Here is a 19,744-nt window from a genome sequence, read left to right as displayed (position 1 = left end):
GTGCCCATTTAGATTCTATCCAGTTAAGGATGAGACAAAAGAAAGATCTGGGCTCTTAGGACGCTGCAGTCAGGAATATACCTGCCTCTTCCTGTTCTCCTCCTCTCTGTCCCTGCCTCTCCAAAGCACCCAAACCCCTTCTTCTAAGCTGACTCTTTCCAGCAATAATAACACCCCAGACACCAGCTGTAATCAGTGACTCATTTCTTTTCCTTCTCAATCCAAACTCGATTCACTTCCCCCCTCAGATGTTTCCCATGGCCTCCTATTCCTTTTATCTTCCCCAGTTTCACCTCGCTCACTTTCTCCTATTTTGGTACATACTCAACATTGCAATTAGACCAAACCTCTTAAGGCAAGTTTCGTGTTACTTCTGTGGCTCCCTGTTGCCTCAGCCCACTGTCCACTCCTCTGACCTCGTCTGTCTCTCGAATTTCCCACAGTATCTCCACAGGCTTCCACTCAACCCCAGCTCCTCATTATTGTGTTCCATTCTGTTTCCTTCTCTAGAACTCCTCCCTCTTCTCATCTACCTAACTCTTTTCTCAATTCTTCCCTCTCAGTCAGACCCACACACCTTTGAGATGCCTCCCAACCAAAAGCACACACATTAACATGAGAAGATGTGAAAAGTCATGAGGACCCAGAAGACTGAAACAGGAATGCGCCTGCCAGAGGTTTGCTGGACTGCTGTGGTCGAGATTCAAACTTAGCAGTTCTATTCAAGAGCCAGAATGAAAAGAAAGAGAACATGTACAGTTCCTTTTCTAGGGGAAATTAAGCTTTTTCACTAGTAATTAGGCCTCAAAGAACTTTTTTCTGTTGCATTTTATTGTGAAGAGGAACTAAAGAGCCTTCTGATGAAGGTGAAAGAGGAGAGTGAAAAAGCTGGCTTAAAGCTCAACATTCAGAAAACTAAGATCATGGCGTCTTCATGTCATCACTTCATGGCAAATAGGTGGGGAAACAATGGAAACAGTGACAGAAGTTAATTTTTTTGGGCTCCAAAATCACTGCAGATGGTGACTGCAGATATGCAATTATAAGATGCTTACTCCTTGGAAGAAAAACTCTGAGAAACCTAGACAACATATTGAAAAGCAGAGACATTACTTTGCCAATAAAGGTCTGTCTAGTCAAAGCTATGGTTTTCCAGGAGTCATGTATGGATGTGAGAATTGGACCATAAAGAAAGCTGAGCGCCGAAGAATTGATGTCTTTGAACTGTGGTGTTAAAGATTCTTGAGAGTCCCTTGGACAGCAAGGAAATCAAATCAGTCAATCCTAAAGGAAATCAGTCCTGAATATAGATTAGAAGGACTGATGTTGAAGCTGATGCGAAGAACTGACTCATTTGAAAAGACCCTGATGCTGGGAAAGATTGAAGGCAGGAGGAGAAGGGGACGACCAAGCATGAGATGGTTGGATGGCATCAATGACTTGAAGGACATGAATTTGGGCAAGCTCTGGGAGTTGGTGATGGACAGGGAAGCCTGGTGTGCTGCAGTCCATGGGGTCGCAAAGAGTTGGACATGACTGAGTGACTGAAATGACTGACTGAAGTAATAGTGCACCGGTCTCCCCAGTGTCCCCATAGCAAAACATTTCAGAGACCTCAGCACCCTAAAATGATACAATCTGATACAATCTGGAGGCAAAATAATAAAACATATTTTGAAGGGGATTCTGCCAGTAAGGGGATAACACTGTACGATTACCTAGGCTTCTGAGCGATAGAGGGACTCCAGAAAAAACATCTCTGCCACGAGTGCTTTTGTGGGCTTTCACCCTGTGAGTCAGACAACAGCCAGTGTTTCCTTCTCTGCTTAGACCCTAGAGTGTAGGTATTATACACTGTTGATGACGCAGAGATCTAAAGGCTTGCAGGAATTCAGAGTCAGTGGTGGTGCTGACATTCTTTTATTGCAAGTAAGCAGCCTCACCACAGAAACCATCCTGCCTCTCAGAGCTGAGCGGCCAGCCCTTTCTGCCATCTCTGGGGCCCAAGTCACAGGCGTGTTCCACCCCTGATGCATCCTGCTTCTGCCTGAGATGCGGACTCTCGCTGCCCCTCCTGCAGCTCTTTCGGTTTACATCAGGCTCTTCTGTGCTTAATTATATTCAGTTTTCATTTTCACACTGTTGATTTCATGTATTTTTCTTCTATTCTCAATTAGATTATAAACAATTTAAGGTCAAAGCTCTCACCTCTTATTTGTTTTCAGGACTCCCTTTCACCCTCTGATCAAATCGTACTTTTTTGACTGATTTTCTTCATTGGAACCTGTGTGTCACAAAGAATTAAACCCCTAATATGGCCTGCAATGGAGAAGGCAATGGCACCCCACTCCAGTACTCTTGCCTGGAAAATCCCATGGATGGAGGAGCCCAGTAGGCTTCAGTCCATGGGGTCGCTGAGTTGGACATGACTGAGTGACTTCACTTTCACTTTTCACTTTCATGCATTGGAGAAGGAAATGGCAACCCACTCCAGTGTTCTTGCCTGGAGAATCCCAGGGACGGCGGACCCTGGTAGGCTGCCCTTTATGGGGTCGCACAGTCAGACACGACTGACATGACTTAGCAGCAGCATGGCCTGCAAAGCTCGCCGTGATCCAGTTGCCTGCCCCATCTGACTTCCTTGCCCTGCGAAGCCCCTCTCCTATGACCTTCACCCGGCCCTTACCCCCCGACTACACTGCCCTCCACCCACGGTCCCCGTTCTCACCCCTGGTACATTACACACACTTGTGTCTCTCCTTCTTCAGCCCCCTCCACCTTCTCCCCTTGTAGGGCTCAGGGTAAGTATCACAGCCTCCAGGGCAGAACGGAACCTCTAGCAGGCAGCCTTTCTTGGCAGGGCTGGATCACCCCTCTGCTCACCTGCATCACAGCATCACACTATCTCATTCGCCCAATTCTAGCCAGACCTTCCAGAGATGGAAACAACTCGAGGCGCAGGGCTGTCTCCAGGTGACCTCCAGTGTCTAACATGGGGCTTAACCTCTCTGGCCACTGAATACCTATGGCATTTATGCTTGAATCACTGAAACAGCAGAGTGGGACAGAAGAGAAAGAAGGGTTCTTCTGCATAGCCTGGGAAGACAGTCAGTGTTGCAGAGCAAGAGGACAACAGCCACAGGCTAGACTCAGCTGGCCTTGGCAGCAGCAGATTAGGCTATGCCCATGGTTAGCAGGGCCACAGAGTCAACCCCACTTCAGGCTGGCCACCTTTACCCTTTGTCATGGCTATAGTGCGTGCACGTGTGCTAAGTTGCTGTAGTCACATCCGATTTTTTGCGACCCTATGGACTGTATTCCGCCAGGCTCCTCTGTCCATGGGATTCTCCAGGCAAGAAAGAACACTGGAGTGGGTTGCCATGCCTTCATCCAAGGGATCTGCCCCACCCAGGGATTGAACATGCGTCTCCTGTACTCACTGCATTCCAGGCAGATTCTTTACCACTGAGCCACCAGGGAAGCTATAGATGGCACTCCAAATCCTGAAAACCGGTATGTTGTGGGTCACAGGAGCACCTGTAAGAAAATGTGACTCCTGCGAACAACTTCTGGGTGCCCACATGATGGCAACTAAACTACAGACTCAGTAAAGATGGGTCACCCTCCCTGCAGCCCTGCAGGAAGTCAGGAGGTGCTGAGCCAGCAGACTCTTTTTTTCTGGGGCCCGCTGGCTGGGGCCCTCCATTCTGAGACTGGGCCAGATGGAAACTCTCCAGGCTTTGTCCGCTGTCCTCCTTGTAACCCCTCCTCTCTGTCCATCTGTAATCCATGCTTCCTCCATGCCGCTGTGCCTGGCTCCACAGAGCACACATGGAGACTTGTTTTTAAGACATAGACAGATGGGCAGCTCTCTAGAAAGCTGCTCCAAGTTGGAGGAAGGAGACTGTTCTTTTCAAGAAAGAGAGAGTTTGGGAAGCGCAAGAATCCGCCCTTGCTTTAGAGCCCCCGTCTCTCAGGACGCTGTCCTTTCTCTCGACGACTCTCTCCTCCCCGGGTCAGCACGGGCACTGGGGGCAAAGTTCCAAACTTTCCAGGTGATGGATCCTGCGGTGGATCATTTCCACACTGTCTCTAAAGGGACTCACCCGCTGTTTGGCAAGAATGGCGGTTGCTCACTGAGGATTTTCCCAGATGTATGTAAGTGGTTGATTGAGGGTTAGCCTGTAAGTTAGTCTGTATGAGTGGGGTACATGAGTTCACTGTGTCTCCCCCGTAAAGGAAAGAGATGGATCGGAATGGGGTCTGGAAGCAAAAGAAAAGTTTGCTTGGGAAGTGCCCTCATCTGATATCCATCAACCACCTCGTGAGCAGCAGAGATGTTTCAGCATTCCAGGCCATTAAAAGGTCCAGAAGATATGGTCTTGGAACTCACAAAGATACTGATGAATTTCAACTTACACTGACTCTAACACTACAGGTTGCACACAGACCTGGGCAGGTTCTCTGTCGTGGAGGCTTTGACAGCATTAAGTAGCAGCAGGCGGCACTGGGTTGAGTCCTTGTAGTCCACAACCAAAGAGAACAAGTTGTCGTTCACCGCAAAGACACACTAGGTAAGAATTCTTCACACCTAAGAGACTCAAGGGTTTCTCCCAAACAGCTTTCGAGGCATCCCAGAAAAGGAGTGTCAAGACAGTCTGTATCTTAACGTCTCATAGACAGTCACTAAGCTGCGTTTTGTTCTCTCAAAATAACAGTCAATCTTCATTCTCTTTTATTAAAAGCAGATAGCTATAATCACAGACTACTTTTTCTGTTATGAACAATTATTTTTCTTGCTGAGCATCAAAAAGCCCAACAGTGAAAACAAAAGGGACCTTTATAGGATAGTAAACGGAAGAAGCCTGGATAGGATAGTAGATACGCAAGTTTGGTGCTCAAAAGAGAAAGCTAGCTGGAGATAGAGCTGTGTGAGCCATCAGAGCGAGGATGATTTTTTAGTGGTAGTTGATGAGATAACCCAAAGAATGCATGAGAGTGAGAATAATGGTAAGGAATCTAGAAATAAACACTGTGAAAGCCGGGGTTTCTCAATCTCTGAACCACTGATGTTGAAGAGATAATACCTGGTCATGGAGGGCTGACTCTGCCTTGTAGGAGGTGTGACACGGCCCTTGCTTCAACTCACTAGAAGCCAGGAGCGCCGCCCCCCACCCCTCCAGCCCTGGTTGTGACAATCACAACTGTCTCCACGTATTGCCATGTGTTCCCTGGAGAGCAAAAGCAATCCCAGTTGAAAATCCCTGATTTAAGTGATGGACCAAAGAAGTCCATCTTGCAAAAGTAGTTGAAAAGGAGTGTCAGACAGTCTACGGTAAGGTAAAGGCAGAGAGTATTTTGAGAAAAAGATGTGCTCCAATGCCAAGGAAAGGTGTAGTGCCCCTGGTTTTAGGGCTGAGGACATGTGGTGGGCAGAAAGAAGCCTGCCACCACGTCCCGGTGGCTCCTTCTTCCTCCTAGGCCGACTCCCATCTTTCTGGTCCAGGTTCCTGCATCTTTGGGTTTCAACCTCCTCTTCATAGTATTGTTAGACTTGGACCTTGGAGCCCCTGGGTCTGGGAGAAGGTTAACATAAAGATGCTTCCGTGGTTACCATGGCCTTCTGTTCTACAAACCCCCAGCAGTGGGTGGAAATCTAGACATGTTTGTAAGTGTACATTTTGGGAGTCTACGTGTGGGACAAGCTGATGACAAGTCGCTTGTTCAGAGCCCTCTCCACTCCCAGGAATGCAAGCCTGGGGACTGAAATAGTGTCCCATTGCCAAGAAATGTGGCTGACTTCCTTATTGTGGTCTTCTTAGGAAAGACAAAACAAGTTTCTCAAAAGGTCACAAAATTCCCTCTTACCACGGAATAGTAAAATGCGGCTTGTATGAGTTCCTAGATGTGTTTGGAGAGAGATGCTCAAAACACACGAGTTTTAATTCCCAACCAGTTTGTGCTAGCTGAGCTCTCCAGGATGCCCCTCTGAAATGATTTTTGCATTTTCTGGTTTCCAAACTCAGGGGGAAAATAGCACAAAGGTTTTTGTTTTGTTTCTGTTCAGTTTTTATAGCTTTCAGGTCTGAATTTTCACTGGTAAACTCTGTTCTCAGTAAGGGAAGTGAAATGCTAAAATCTCCCTTGCCCTTATGAGGCCTTCCTTTTTTTTTTTTTTCACTTTCTGTTCTGCCCTCAACATAAGGTTCTTCATTATGATGGCATTCTTAAAACATTAGGTTCCATGCAGCCACCTAAGTTGCTGTTCTTTTTCTATTGGTGGAATTCCACATTACTGGGCTTACTTTTCACATATACTAATGCACCCCGTACTTACTAGCTTCTGCCCATTAACAAGAACCCTCGATTGGATCTTATCAAGAATCTGTCTCAGAGCCAGGGCTAGCCCAGCCAGAAAGAGGAAGGGGAAACTGACCTTTCACACACTTTCATAGAGGTAAAAAAACAAATAAATAAATAAATAAAGAGGCTATTTTTGCAACTGATTCTTCTCCTCTTCCCTTTGACTGCTTTTCTTTCATCTGGTTTTCTTTTCACCATGGTCATTTCTTCATCCCTCTTCTTAAGTTCAGCCTTTGCCACCCCTCCTTCTTGGTTTAATGGGTTTTTTTGAACTCTCTTTGGCTACATGAATACTCAGTTACCTAAATAACAGCTGAGAATGGTGATAGCAGAGGAAAGTGTAAGCCTGGAAATGGTTTCTCCAGAACCGTTTTTGAGCCACAGTTCAGTCCAAATTAGAACAAATATCAACTGTTTTAATAAAAGATATGTCATTACTATGACTCTGTCAACTCTTTGAGCATAAATCAGTCCTATATCTCAGATAAAACAACTAAAACACCAGAGATACTTCAAGGTACCAATAATCTCTCTATAATTTTCATCACTCCTAACTTTCTGTACAAAAGAACACCTCAAAGTTTCAAGTATATAATATCAGCCACAGACTCTGAAGGCAGGGCTGCTAAAGGCTTTTTCTCCGCCTTCAATGCCCTTTGGCCTCACGCACCTCTCTCTGTACCTGAGGAGGAACTCTGGGGTCAGTCAAGGGCACAGAGGAGCTGCCAGGGCAACAGGGGAAAACTTGGTTCATTCTTTGGCGCAGCCGTTCGATTTCATGGCATGTGTACCCCAGGCCATGTGCTGTACGAGGTGCTGGGATTAAATGTGGACAAATATGAGCCCTGCCTTGTAGACCTTACAGTTTAACCAGCAAGATTTTCCATAAACAGCTAAACAACCACACAGATTCCAGTCATGATAAGTGTGCTAAGAAACAAACAGGAATCTACGCATCGGAAGGAAAGTGGAGGGAGGCGCTTGCTTTTCCATAACCCAATCCAGGAAGGTCATTCTGGAGAGGTTGTTTTTAAGCTGGGATGTATATGGTAAGTGCAAGGCATGGAAGAGCGGACAGAGAACATTCCAGGGACGGGGGACAGCATATGCAGAGGTCCTCGTGTGGGAAAGAGCTCTGACAGATGCACGGACAAAGCAGAGCTGAAGCTGCTGTAACACAGGGTCAGGGGAGACAGGCCCCACCAGAGTCTAGAACATTCAGCCGGGCCCAGGAGAAGTTCGAGCTTTATTCTAAGTATAATGAAAAGCCATTGCAGGCACTAGGAGAGAGACCGGATTTCCTGTTTATTGCTGCTCTACAGAGAAGGTTGAGGACGGAAGCAGGGAGATCAGTTTGGAGGTCTACATGAGGAATGAAGGGGGACACCAGTGCGTTGGCCTTAAAGAACACCATCGTTTAGGGCAGGCAGAGGGCACGTCAGAGACTGCGGTAGGAGGAAAACTAGTCGGTCTGCTATCAGTAGAGCCAAAAAAAGCAGAGTTTCAGGGAAGGAGAAGTGGAGTGGGCCTAATGCTGCTGAGAGGCAAGTGAGATGGGGTGGATGCAGGAGCCCTGGGTTTGGCAGCGTGGGGACACTTGGCGAGCAGAGTAAGAGGGATGGGCAAAATGTACACGGAACACGTGTGGGTCTGGGGCAGTGCTCTTGGGCGCTGCTCTGTTTGGAAAGGCACGCCTGCTTCTAGTATGTGTGGCTGGAATAGAAGCATCTGCCCTGAAAGAGACTCCTAATTAGCCAACCACACAGCCCCCAGTAAGTCTGCCTGCAATGCGGGAGACCCGGGTTCAATTCCTGGGTGGGGAAGATCCCCTGAAGAAGGCAATGGCAACCCACTCCAGTATTCTTGCCTGGAAAAGTCCATGGATGGAGGAGCCTGGTAGGCTACAGTCCATGGGGTTGCAAAGAGTCGGACACGACTGAGCGACTTCATTTTCACTTTCTTTCTTTTGTAGCCCCCGAGGGCTTCCCAGGTGGCATTAGTGGTAAAGAACCCACCTGCCAACGCAGGACACACAGAGACGTGAGTTCCATCCCTGGGTTGGGAAGATTCCTCAGGAGGAGGGCACTGCAGCCCACTCTACTATTCTTGTTGGAGAATCCCACAGACAGAGGAGCCTGGTGGGCTATAGTCCATAAGGCCGCACAGAGTTGGACATGACTGACGGGACTTAGCACGCACGCATGCCTCTGTTGGCAAAGTCTCCATGTGGGGGCACTGGGCAGCTTCAGGGGAGAGCTGAGAGCTTGGTTTCCAGTTAGCTCTCTCAGTGGGAGAAATCCCAGTTAACAAGTAGGACATGCATCTCACCCCTCCACTCACTAGTAGGTCCAGATTATTCTGCAGATGTGTGTGCAGAACTGCCCTGTTGACATTAACAGGAAGGTAAATCAGGCAATCTTGGGACTTTAAAACCCAATCCTGAAACTTTAATTATATACGAACAAATACACAGCATGTACCAGAATAGTAAAAAAAAAAAAAAAAAAACACCAAACTTGTGCTTAATTGTTACATTGCCTAGTATGAAAGGCAAGCAATTTGATCACCTCCAGAGATCACTTTAGGATCAAGAGCCTTTTCTTAATTGCCAGGAAACTCTCAGGACCTCCTCTCCAGGGACAGTTGCCAAAAGTAGAAAGGAGAACATACCACCAAATGCATCTATAATCACAATTTAGTATTATTAAATAGCAGCCTGTGGAATAACCTGAGGGACGGGGCTCTTGTCCCCAATAAATGGATGAACAAGAGGGTGATTTAATCGTTCTTTCCTTCTTGGCTTCTGTCGATCCCTTTAAAATGAGTACTGCAGAGACTTTGTGTTTCCCTTTCAAATATATTCTGACCTTCCCATAATGCCACTGCACCCATCCCCACCCCCCAGCATATCTGACTCCATTATTAACTGAAATAGCTCAGTTACGGGAATTTAATCCTGCAGAACAGGTCTTTCTTTGAATCTACTTTACACTGGGTCCTGTTCCCATGCTTGTCTCCACATCTTAGAGTAGCCTCTCACTATGGATTTGAATTTTCATCAGTTTTTTTTTCCTATTCATTTTTTCCCTTTCTACTGATGTAGAATTCATACACTCCATTTCTATGTGGCTAAAAGATGCTTACTCCTTGGAAGGAAAGTTATAACCAACCTAGATAGCATATTCAAAAGCAGAGACATTACTTTGCCAACAAAGGTCTGTCTAGTCAAGGCTATGGTTTTTCCAGTGGTCATGTATAGATGTGAGAGTTGGACTGTGAAGAAAGCTGAGAGCCAAAGAATTGATGCTTTTGAACCGTGGTGTTGGAGAAGACTCTTGAGAGTCCCTTGGCCTGCAAGGAGATCCAACCAGTACATTCTAAAGGAGATCAGTCCTGGGTGTTCTTTGGAAGGACTGATGCTAAAGCTGAAACTCCAGTACTTTGGCCACCTCATGTGAAGAGTTGACTCATTGGAAAAGACTCTGATGCTGGGAGGGATTGGGGAGAGGAAGAGAAGGGCACGACAGAGGATGAGAGGCTGGATGGCATCACTGACTCCATGGACATGAGTCTGAGTGAACTCCGGGAGTTGGTGATGGACAGGGAGGCCTGGCGTGCTGCGATTCATGGGGTCGAAAAGAGTCGGACACGACTGAGGGACTGAACTGAACTGAACTGAATCTAGACATTAGTGTAGTGAAAGTGTTAGGCACTCAATTGTGTCCGACTCTTTGCGACCCCATGGGCTATAGCCCACCTGGCTCCTCTGTCCCTGGGATTCTCCGGGCAAGAATACTGGAGTGGGTAGACATTCCCCTCTTCAAGGGACCTTCCGGACTCAGGGATCAAACCTGGGTCTCCTGCGTTGCAGGCAGATTGTTTTACCTTCTGAACCTCCAGGTAAGCCCATTCTAGACATTAAAACATGCTTATTTAATGTGGTAATGGCTAATATAAATCATTATTTCTAGCCCTCCCCACCAGCAATCGAGGAGGGGTATAACTTAATTCTAATCAGCTCTCTCTCAACTTACCCTATTTTCATCCAGGATTTTAGTTCATTCTTTTTAAAATCACCATAAACTGAACATGTTACTTGTCATCACTTTTGGTATCTCATACTTCCCCTTTGGAGACCATTTTCCATCTTCCTGCAGCATAACCTTTAGCATTTTCCACTAATGTAGGTCTGCAGGTGATAAGGTCTGTTTTGATGTGTCTAAACACGTCTTTACTTTGTCCCTGTTTCAGAAGATACTTTCAGTGAGGAAATAGGTTGGCCATTTTTTTCTTCGATATTTGAAGCTGTGATTCCACCTCTTCTGGCTTCTTTGTTGATACTGAGAAATCAGCTATCAGTGTAACAATGTTCTCTTTTGGGAAGATGCACTTTATTAGTCTGGCTACTTCTAGGATCTTTTTGTCTAAGGTGTCTGTGATGTCACACAAGACATGGATGCTCTGTGTCCTGTGTATGTCTTATATTCAATTGCACTTTTTGAATCTGAGGATTAGTTTCTCATAAATTCCAAGAAATAATGAGTGATTCTCTCTTCAAATATTGCCTGCACATCACTCTTCCTTAGCTCCTCTTCTATTTTATTTTAGCTTTGGAGAATTTCCATTATTTTCTTGTAAGTCAAATGTTTACTAATATTTTTAAAATATTTTGTTTGACATTTGAGATGTCTTGTAAAGTGTGTGTGTGTGTGTGTGTGTGTGTTTGCTTCAAGCTACACTTGCTCTCTGTAGCCAGAAACTGCCATCACTCAGGACCTTGTTTCCTTTGGATGAATGACTCTCTCCTCTTGTTAAGGGTTGAGGGCATGATTTGGAAAGATGCAGGAATTCACTCTCATTATCAGTCAGGATCCCCCAAGAACAGGGGAGCCCATTGAGGGTTTTCAAGCATGAACGTTTTAGAGGCATTGGCAGTTATTGGAAAAGGGAAAGCAATAAAAGTCACAGAGACTTCCACTACGAGAGAACGATCAAGGGAGCTGGCCAAGAAGCTGCAGCAAATCTCAGCAGTCTCTGGGCACTGCCTCCCTTGAACTTAGCCGCTGAGGATAAAAGCCTGTGATTCCTGGGTGCCTGTCCAGGAGCTGATGCTAATCTCACGTCTGCACAACTGTTTTCAACGAACATTAGATAGAAATGGCTTCCTTACTTTACATCTCCACTTTTACATCTCACGGGTGTGCCTCTCATTGGCACATGGTTCTTACCTGGAACCATATGGAGAAAGAGATTCTAGGAGCTGGCGTGTGGTTCCAAGCTTACCCCTTGCTACACAGAGGAGGATGGATAAGGGGTGACGATGATTCCAAGTTCACAACAGTTTGGCGTAGGTTGATACATATCCCTGATAGCATTTATGTTGCACACATATTATTTTATTTGCTCCTAATAGCATCACCTTTGTCAACAAAGCTATGGTTTTTCCAATAATCATGTACGGATGTGAGAGTAGGACCATAAAGAAAACTACATGCTGAAGAATTGATGCTTTCAAACTGTGATGCTGGAGAAGACTCTTGAGAGTCCCTTGGACAGCAAAGAGATCAAACCAGTCCATCCTAAAGGAAATGAACCCTGAATATTCCTTGGAAGGACTGATGCTGAAGCTGAAACTCCAATACTTTGGCCACTTGATTTGAAGAGCTGACACATTGGAAAAGACCCTAATGCTGGAAAAGATTGAGGGCAAGAGCAGAAGGGGATGACAGAGAATGAGATGGTTGGATGGCATCACCAACTCAATGAACATGAGTTTGAGCGAACTCTGGGAGATAGTAAAGGACAGGGAAACCTGGCGTGCTGCAGTCCATGGGGTCACAAAGAGCTGGACACAACTTAGCAACTGAACAACAATAGCATCAGGGAGAATTAAGAAGAGTAAACACACCTATTTTAAGGAATTAATACCCAATGTAACTCTATTAGCTTTCCCAAACACCACACAGCAAGACAATCCCAGAAATGGGGCTAGAACTGAGATTTTCTGGTACCTAAGTAAAATCTTTACATTAAATCAAACTTTAACTTGTAGAAAACTTGTTGATCTGAGATCAACCATTTCTGCAACTGAGACCCAGAGCCAAGACATTTTGCTTCCACTCATCCCCAACTGAGGTTTAGGGATCAAGGGTCAGCACCTTTCTTCCTAATATTTACCCCTTCAAACTTTTTAGCCCAAGAAGAACCTTAACAGATGTGAAAGGGCTTTGTGAAGATAGAGTTTGGTTCACCAGATGGCACATTTCCTGCTGATCTGCACCTGGAGTTGTCTTAGACTATATATACCATGCTCTAAAAGTCACTGTCTCAAAAGATATTAAGTGTCATTCCCATTGGATAGGCAGCTTAATATTCCAGTTGTCAAATATCATTCAACAAATATTTCTTAAGCACCTTTTTTGCTAAGCTTACAATTTCTGTGATCACCGTGATATTTTAATGCCACTAACTCTGACATGATTAGGTTCACAAAGTATTTTAAAATATGTCAGAAAAAGTATGCATATTAATTAAAAATGTTCCCACATATAAGCCTTAAACTAAACTCCCTAGGTTGATTGGAGACAAAAGACTTTTATTAAATACTGTTTGATAGGTTAAGTATTTTAGTATCTCTGCCAATCACTGCTGCTAAAGAATGTCAAGCACGAATTGGCTAAAAAGGGAAATATCACTACATTATTGTCTGTTAGTCACATGTCCTAAAACAGTAGCAAAAATGGTATTTTCAAGTAATCAATGTCCATGCCCTCTTGCTCCTGATCGGCAGCCTTGTTTCTAACGTCAGGTTTTTATTCTGTTATTAAACATTCATAATTAGATAGCTGATTCGTTGAGTGACTAGGGGGAGTGGGCATGACCTGCCTACAGATTTTCATAATAATGGAGATGCTCTTTAACAGCATCTGGGCCATTTTGGCTGTCAGACCAGTATTAAAAGACGGTGCATATACATTCAGCACTCAGTGTAGAATCACTGAGCTTAAGAGCAGGATCTTCTCTTTGAGCAAATCTTTTGCTCATACTCCCATAGGCTCTGGCAGTCACCCCGTCTCACGTGGCTCAACACTCACGAACTCCCTAGGTCCCTAGAGAAAGAGTTCATTCTCGTCTCCATGTTCTCACTCCTCTTCGGCTTTGTTCTAAATATAAACTTTTAGAGAAAATGCATGAGTCTAATGAGTACATGAAGGTGATAGAAAAGGGCTGAAGCTGGTAAGTTACAGTGGGTTGGAAGAGCTGTTGAGATTTAGGAAGCACCTGGCAAGCAAGTACCTATATATAAATGAATGTGCCCATTGAGTTGGGAGGGACAGAGGGCAGGGCTGGGAATTCAAAACTTAGAATATAAGCATGTGAGAGCTAGGAAACCATGCGATGGATGTATAATATGTGGGCAAGTGGAATCACCATCAAATAGACTAGATAATTCTCTATAGAAATCTTGTTGTGGTGGTGGTTTAGTTGCTAAGTCCTGTGTGACATTTTGCAACCCCATGGACTGCAGCCCACCAGGCTTCTCTGTTCATGGGATTTCCCTGGCAAGAATACTGCAGTGGGTTGCCATTTCCTCCTCCAGGGGACCTTCCCGACCCAGGGATGGAATCAGCACCTCCTGCACTGGCAGGTTAGTTCTTTACCACTGAGTCACCAAGGAAGCTCATAGAAATCATCTCCTGGTTGGTAACCCAAAGCCCTGGAGGTGAGAGTAAGATTAGAGGACTTGGAGAGGCTCAATTCCCAGTTAGGCATGAGTGATTGCTCTGTAGGCAGAGAAGATAAAGAGACCAGGGAAAGAGATGTGGGCGCTGGTTGAGTCTGTCAGCAGCTCCCTGTTCAAGGGCAGGACTCTGCAGCTCTCAGTGTCTGCTGCCGGGTAACAAAGCAGCTAGAAGCATGAAGGGGCTTTTCTGTGCTGGCTCCCTAATTAGGAAGGGGATGTCCATTCAGATCTATCAGAGAAGGCTTTCCCACTTTCTACCAGGCTGCTTGTGGGCATTTTCACTTCTGTTCTGAGATCATGGGACTTTAATGCTCCCCTACCTACTTAGGTCTGTCTAGTCAAAGCTTTAGTTTTGCTAGTAGTCATGTATGGATCTGAGAGTTGGACTATAAAGAAAGCTGAGTACTGAAGAATTGATGCTTTTGGACTGTGGTATTGGACAAGACTCTTGAGAGTCCCTTGGACAGTAAGGAGATCCAAGCAGTCCATCCTAAAGGAAATCACTCCTGAATATTCATTGGAAGGGCTGATGCTGAAGCTGAAACTCCAGTACTTTGGCCACCTGATGCAAAGAACTGACTCGTTTGAAAAGACCCTGATGCGGGGAAAGATTGAAGGCAGGAGGAGAAGGGGATGACAGAGGATGAGATGGTTGAATGGCATCACCAACTCGATGGACATGAGTTTGAGTAAGCTCTGGGAGTTGGTGATGGGCAGGGAAGCCTGGCATGCTGCAGTCCATGGGGTCGCAAAGAGTCGAAAATGACTGAGTGACTGAACTGAACTGAACTGAACCTACTTAGGTTCTATTTATCTGTCTTGGAATTTCAGGGAGGTTTAGGATCTTCTGTTGTGAGTTTCTCCATCCTGGTTATTCTCTAGCATCCTTTTGGTGGTATTGCACATGGTTCCCATGGAAGTGGGGATTAATTACATCACACAGGAGGGGAGAACTGCTAGCAAACCCTCAAGGGCACCAAATGATTTCACTTATTCAAATTCCCAGTAACTTCTTAGAAGACATGTATAATTTTTGGTCATTAAAAATCTTTGACCTTGATTTTGAAATTGGGATGTATTTTCTACTGGTGTTCTTCTATTTAAAAGGCAGCCCCTTGATAGAGTATCACTGGATAATAGAATTATTAAAGAAAGCTACTCTTTAGCACACATTGGAAGTTCTCTGAATTGGGATTAAAAAAAAAAAGATATACTTTCACCATTCTGGTTCCTGCTCTCAAGTGATGAAGAAAGCAGGCACTGTGATTGATTGGTTCTAGTTATATAAAACTCTAAGTGGACTGGTAATCCTTTGGAAGTTCATTATCAGAATCTCCTCTGTTTACCTTAAGACTTCCTGAGGGGCAAGATGGCTTTATTGTCCTTACTCAGCTTACTCTGCCTTCTAATCCCAGTTTAGCTTCTGATTTCACTGCTGAGTTTTAAGCATTCATTTAACTTCTCAGTGTTTCTCTAGTCCCATTGGAGAGCCTAATCTACTTTAGATTAGGAGATGAATGGAAAGAATAAGGTATTTTAAAGCAAGAGGACAATTTATAAATAACACTGTAGTGATTAAACCTGAAAAAAATACCAAAGTAAATATCAAGGTGTGATGAATGATTCTAGTGTCATTCTTGCCCAGGAGCTTTAGGGCAGGGCTGTGAAAAAGGATCTTTCCTGTGGTTACAGCATTGACACATCCAGTCATTGGCTTAGCTAGAGCCGCTCTTCCCTCTGCAGAGTCACATGACAAGTTATTTCCCAACACCCTTCTCTGGTCATTGTTGACAGTCACAGCTTTTTTTTTCTAACGTGGACTTGGTCTAGAGTACAAAATGTTCAGAGAAGATTTAAGAATTTAATGGTGCAACAGATGTGAAGGAGGAGGAGACCATGGACCGAGGAACGCAGGCAGACTGTCGATGGGCAAGGCGTGGAAACAGACTCTGCCCTAGAGCTGCCAGGAGGGGCGGTGCTCTGACACCTTGAGTTTATCCCATTTAAGACCCGTTTTGAACATGTGGTTTAGTCGCTAAGTCATATCCAACTCTTGCGATCCCATGGACTGTAGCCTGCCAGGCTCCCCTGTCCATGGGATTTTCCAGGCAAAAGTACTGGAATGGGTGGCCATTTCCTTCTCCAGGGGATCTTTTCCACCCAGAAATCAAACCCAGGTATCCTGCATTGCAGGCAGATTCTTTACCAACTGAGCTACGAGGGAAACCCCTTGAACTTCTGACCTCTAGAACTGCAAAATAATAATTTGTACTGTTTTAAGTCATTAAGTTTGTGTTAGTTTGTTACAGCAGCAGCAGGAATCGAATACATACAGCACTACCAAGGCTCTCCTTGGCCCCCTTGATCAAACTTCTCTCCTGCAAGTCACCAGAGATCACTACTGCAAATCCAGTGATCATCTTATAGTGACATAATATTTGTCAAATGAAGAAATACCACTCTCCCCTTTGACACAGTGTAGTTCTAAAACCTTTATGTTTCAAGTCTTTGGTCTCCTTCCAGTCTAACCCCTCTAGTTCATAATAGACTTGCCATTGCAGTAAGACCGTGCAAAGCTGATCATCACCTTTAATTGACATTTTTCTATCCTTGCTGTATATTCAAACCAAACAGTAACATCGGTTAAATGCCTACATCCACCACGGTCAGGCTGCCTTATTTAAAGTAGATCAACCTGACTGTTTTATTGCTAAGCATTCTCCAGTCTTCATGAAAGAAGGGAAAGAAACGACAAAGTATTCCACCAGGTTTTGCCAGGAAAACATTAACTCCTCAGGCATTATCTAAAAGACTACTAAAGATAGAACCAGAAAAGACAGATTTAAACAGCAGGAGGAGGACTCAGTAACTGAGGAAACAGTTAGATCCTAACCTGGGGTGTCTGGGGAACTTATTTCTCTGGAAATCAACCTACATCATTCAGGTTTCTCCAAATGAAAGGTGAAAATATCAGAGAACCCCACCCACCCCCGCAGAGGCCCTCTGCATTTGAAAATACCACCCGATTATTGAGCATGTGTAGATAAGCACCTTACAAACTACGAAGGACTGCACAAATATCAATAATCCCAGGGCAGCAACGCAAATGACAACAGGAAGGATATTCCAAAGCTAAGGAATAGCAAACGCAAATGCTGTTGTGAAATGAAAGGCCCTTTCAGGAAAGCATAACACTGGATTTGTACAGAAGAAATTCTTATAGTGTGGAAAGAAAAAAAGGAACAATACCGGTTCCTTTTAAGGCCAGGCCCAGCCCCACGTGGAGACAGCTAGATCCATGCCGGTTTGATTACCCATCGTCACTTTGGCCGCCACAGTGGTGGTTTCTGGGTATTTTTATTTACTCATTTGAGTTGTCACACGAGGACACTGTTACAATGTAGGAAGTGTTGACAAATTAACCCAGTAACAGTCATTTCTGTATTTTTTTGTACCAGTATTTAGAAAATTAACAGAGAGCATTCCTTGAGGCCACAGACCAGGAGACTTTAATACTGAGGACAGAAAATGTCCAGAGTAAGGGTGGCAGGCTGGGGGAGAGGGATGAGAGGCAGTCGTGAGCACACTGGATGTGGGTCAGACATGAAAAGGAGCCTGGAAGTTTGGGGATGATCCCACTGGGTGTACCCAATGCTGGTTTTGCTGACACCAACATTGTCACCAGAAATGGTTCTCTTGAGAGGTTCTCCAATTAAATTAACAAAATCACAGAAGAGTCTGTGTCTGACACAGGGCAGGTTGCCTTTTTTGCTCTCTTTTTCACTCTCATCCCACCTTTTTTGACCTTCACGTTAAAGGATTCGGGTTACCTGATTGGCCAAAAGTCAAGGAGCAGGGTCAAAAGAAACCCCCAATTGTGAAGGTATGCAACTATTTTGTGTTCTCTGTTGTATAGTATCTGCCTGGCTAATTAACTGATGGATAGGATGTACATTATCAAGCTGTCTGCTTCCAAAAGTACCAAAAATCCATATGGCTGTTTAGCAAGCTCACAAGTGCTAGGCATCACCATCACAACTATTTGGAAGAAACCTAACTTTACTTCCATGAGGGAAAATGGTACCCCAAAGAGGTAGGAAGCTTGAAATAGATGTAAGAAAACTACTAGCTGGGCTAACAAAACCTCGAAAAGGTATTTATTTGATATATGTATTTGGCTCCAGATAAAAGACACTTTCAATACTCTGCCTTTTTATTTCAGTAACGTCTAGCTCAGTCAGTTGTCTCAAATAGCTTCATTTTCTTAAGTAGTGCTTTGGCTTATTAGCAGGCAGATGGGAGTTTTGGATTTTTTTAAGTGAGAATTCTCACTTTGCTATGTTAATCAGCAAAGTGACATCTTTTTTGATTGCCTGGTGAATTATGAAACCAGATCAAACCAAAAGTTCTGCACTTACTGTAATATAAGGTGACGAAGAGTGAATCAGCCTTGGATTTAAATACTGTCCCACTTATGAGTTCAGTGGCCCCAGGTAAATCACTTAAATTTTCTGAGTGTTTTTTAAATTTGGAAAAAAAAGTCAGGATTATAGTTGTTATTTAAAGAAAGTTGTGTGAATTAAATGGGCTCCTATTTGAGGAAAAGGCTTAACACAGTACGTGTGTGTGTCTGTGAGTGCAGTCTCGGTCATGTCCTGCTCTTTTCGACCCTATGGATTGTAGCCCCCCAGGCTCCTCTGTCCATGGGATTTTTCCAGGTACTGGAGTGGGTTGCCATTTTCTCCTCCAGGAGATCTTCCTGACCCAGGGGCTGAACCCACATCTCCTGTGTCTCCCAGATTGGCAGGCTGATTCTTTACCACTGAGTCACCTGGGAAGCCCGTTTAACAGTGTAAGTGCCATCAAATATTCAGAATATTCCCTATGTAAGGGTTTCAGATTAATGCTCATGGGAAGCTGGGACGGTGAGGAGGTGATCTGACACAGAGAAGGTTGTAGGAGGGGTCTCTGAGCACTGGGATTTATTTAATACATTTGGTCCTGAACTCTAAATGAGATTGGAATTGTATACCTTAGTTAATAATTAGTATCTCACTGAGAACATATTTCAAGTGAAAGTATGTTTTTTTCCTAAGGGACAGGCCGTGTGGTGGAGCAGAGTTAGTGGACGGAGCCGCTTTTCCAAACTGCTAATTGTGTACGTTTTGGACAGTGGAAAAGTTGAGGGTGCAAGAAAGTCCGTGAACCCGAGGAGCCTTGACACACTCTGTTGTTCAGTTGCTCAGTCAAGTCTGGGTCCTTGTGGCCCCGTGGTCTCAGCATGCCGGGTGCCTTTGTCCTCCACTGTCTTCCAGAGTTTGCTCAAGTTCTTGGCCATTGAGTCAGTAATGCTATCTAACCATCTCCTCCTCTGCTGACCCCTTCTCCTTTTGCCTGGACACGCAACTCCCTTGTGATTTCCCGGAGGTTTTTAAACGTCATTTGCTTCACAGACTCTCGGACCTCCTTCTGAACACCTGACTAACGTGGAAATACATTTTGTAAATACTGAGAAGTGGAGCAAACACTCTGAACGATGGCTTCGTGCCCATGACTCAGACCTCCTCCTTCATCCCAGACCTGGGCAGGCCTGCTCCAGCTCTGCTTGTGCAGGCCACTGGCAGGGGCATCCAGATA

General features: G+C 44.8%; 1 protein-coding gene across 4 annotated transcripts in view; it reads right to left on the bottom strand.

Annotated features, from left to right (window-relative positions):
- The window catches only part of ADTRP (androgen dependent TFPI regulating protein), a 68,288-nt gene that overhangs the window by 32,498 nt on the left and 16,046 nt on the right, over positions 1–19,744 (bottom strand).

The sequence above is a fragment of the Bos taurus genome, chromosome 23 (assembly GCF_002263795.3).
Source record: "Bos taurus isolate L1 Dominette 01449 registration number 42190680 breed Hereford chromosome 23, ARS-UCD2.0, whole genome shotgun sequence".
In the NCBI taxonomy this organism is placed as follows: domain Eukaryota; kingdom Metazoa; phylum Chordata; class Mammalia; order Artiodactyla; family Bovidae; genus Bos; species Bos taurus.
Note: the sequence above shows the minus strand (reverse complement) of the source record. Positions and strands in the feature narration are given on the sequence as shown.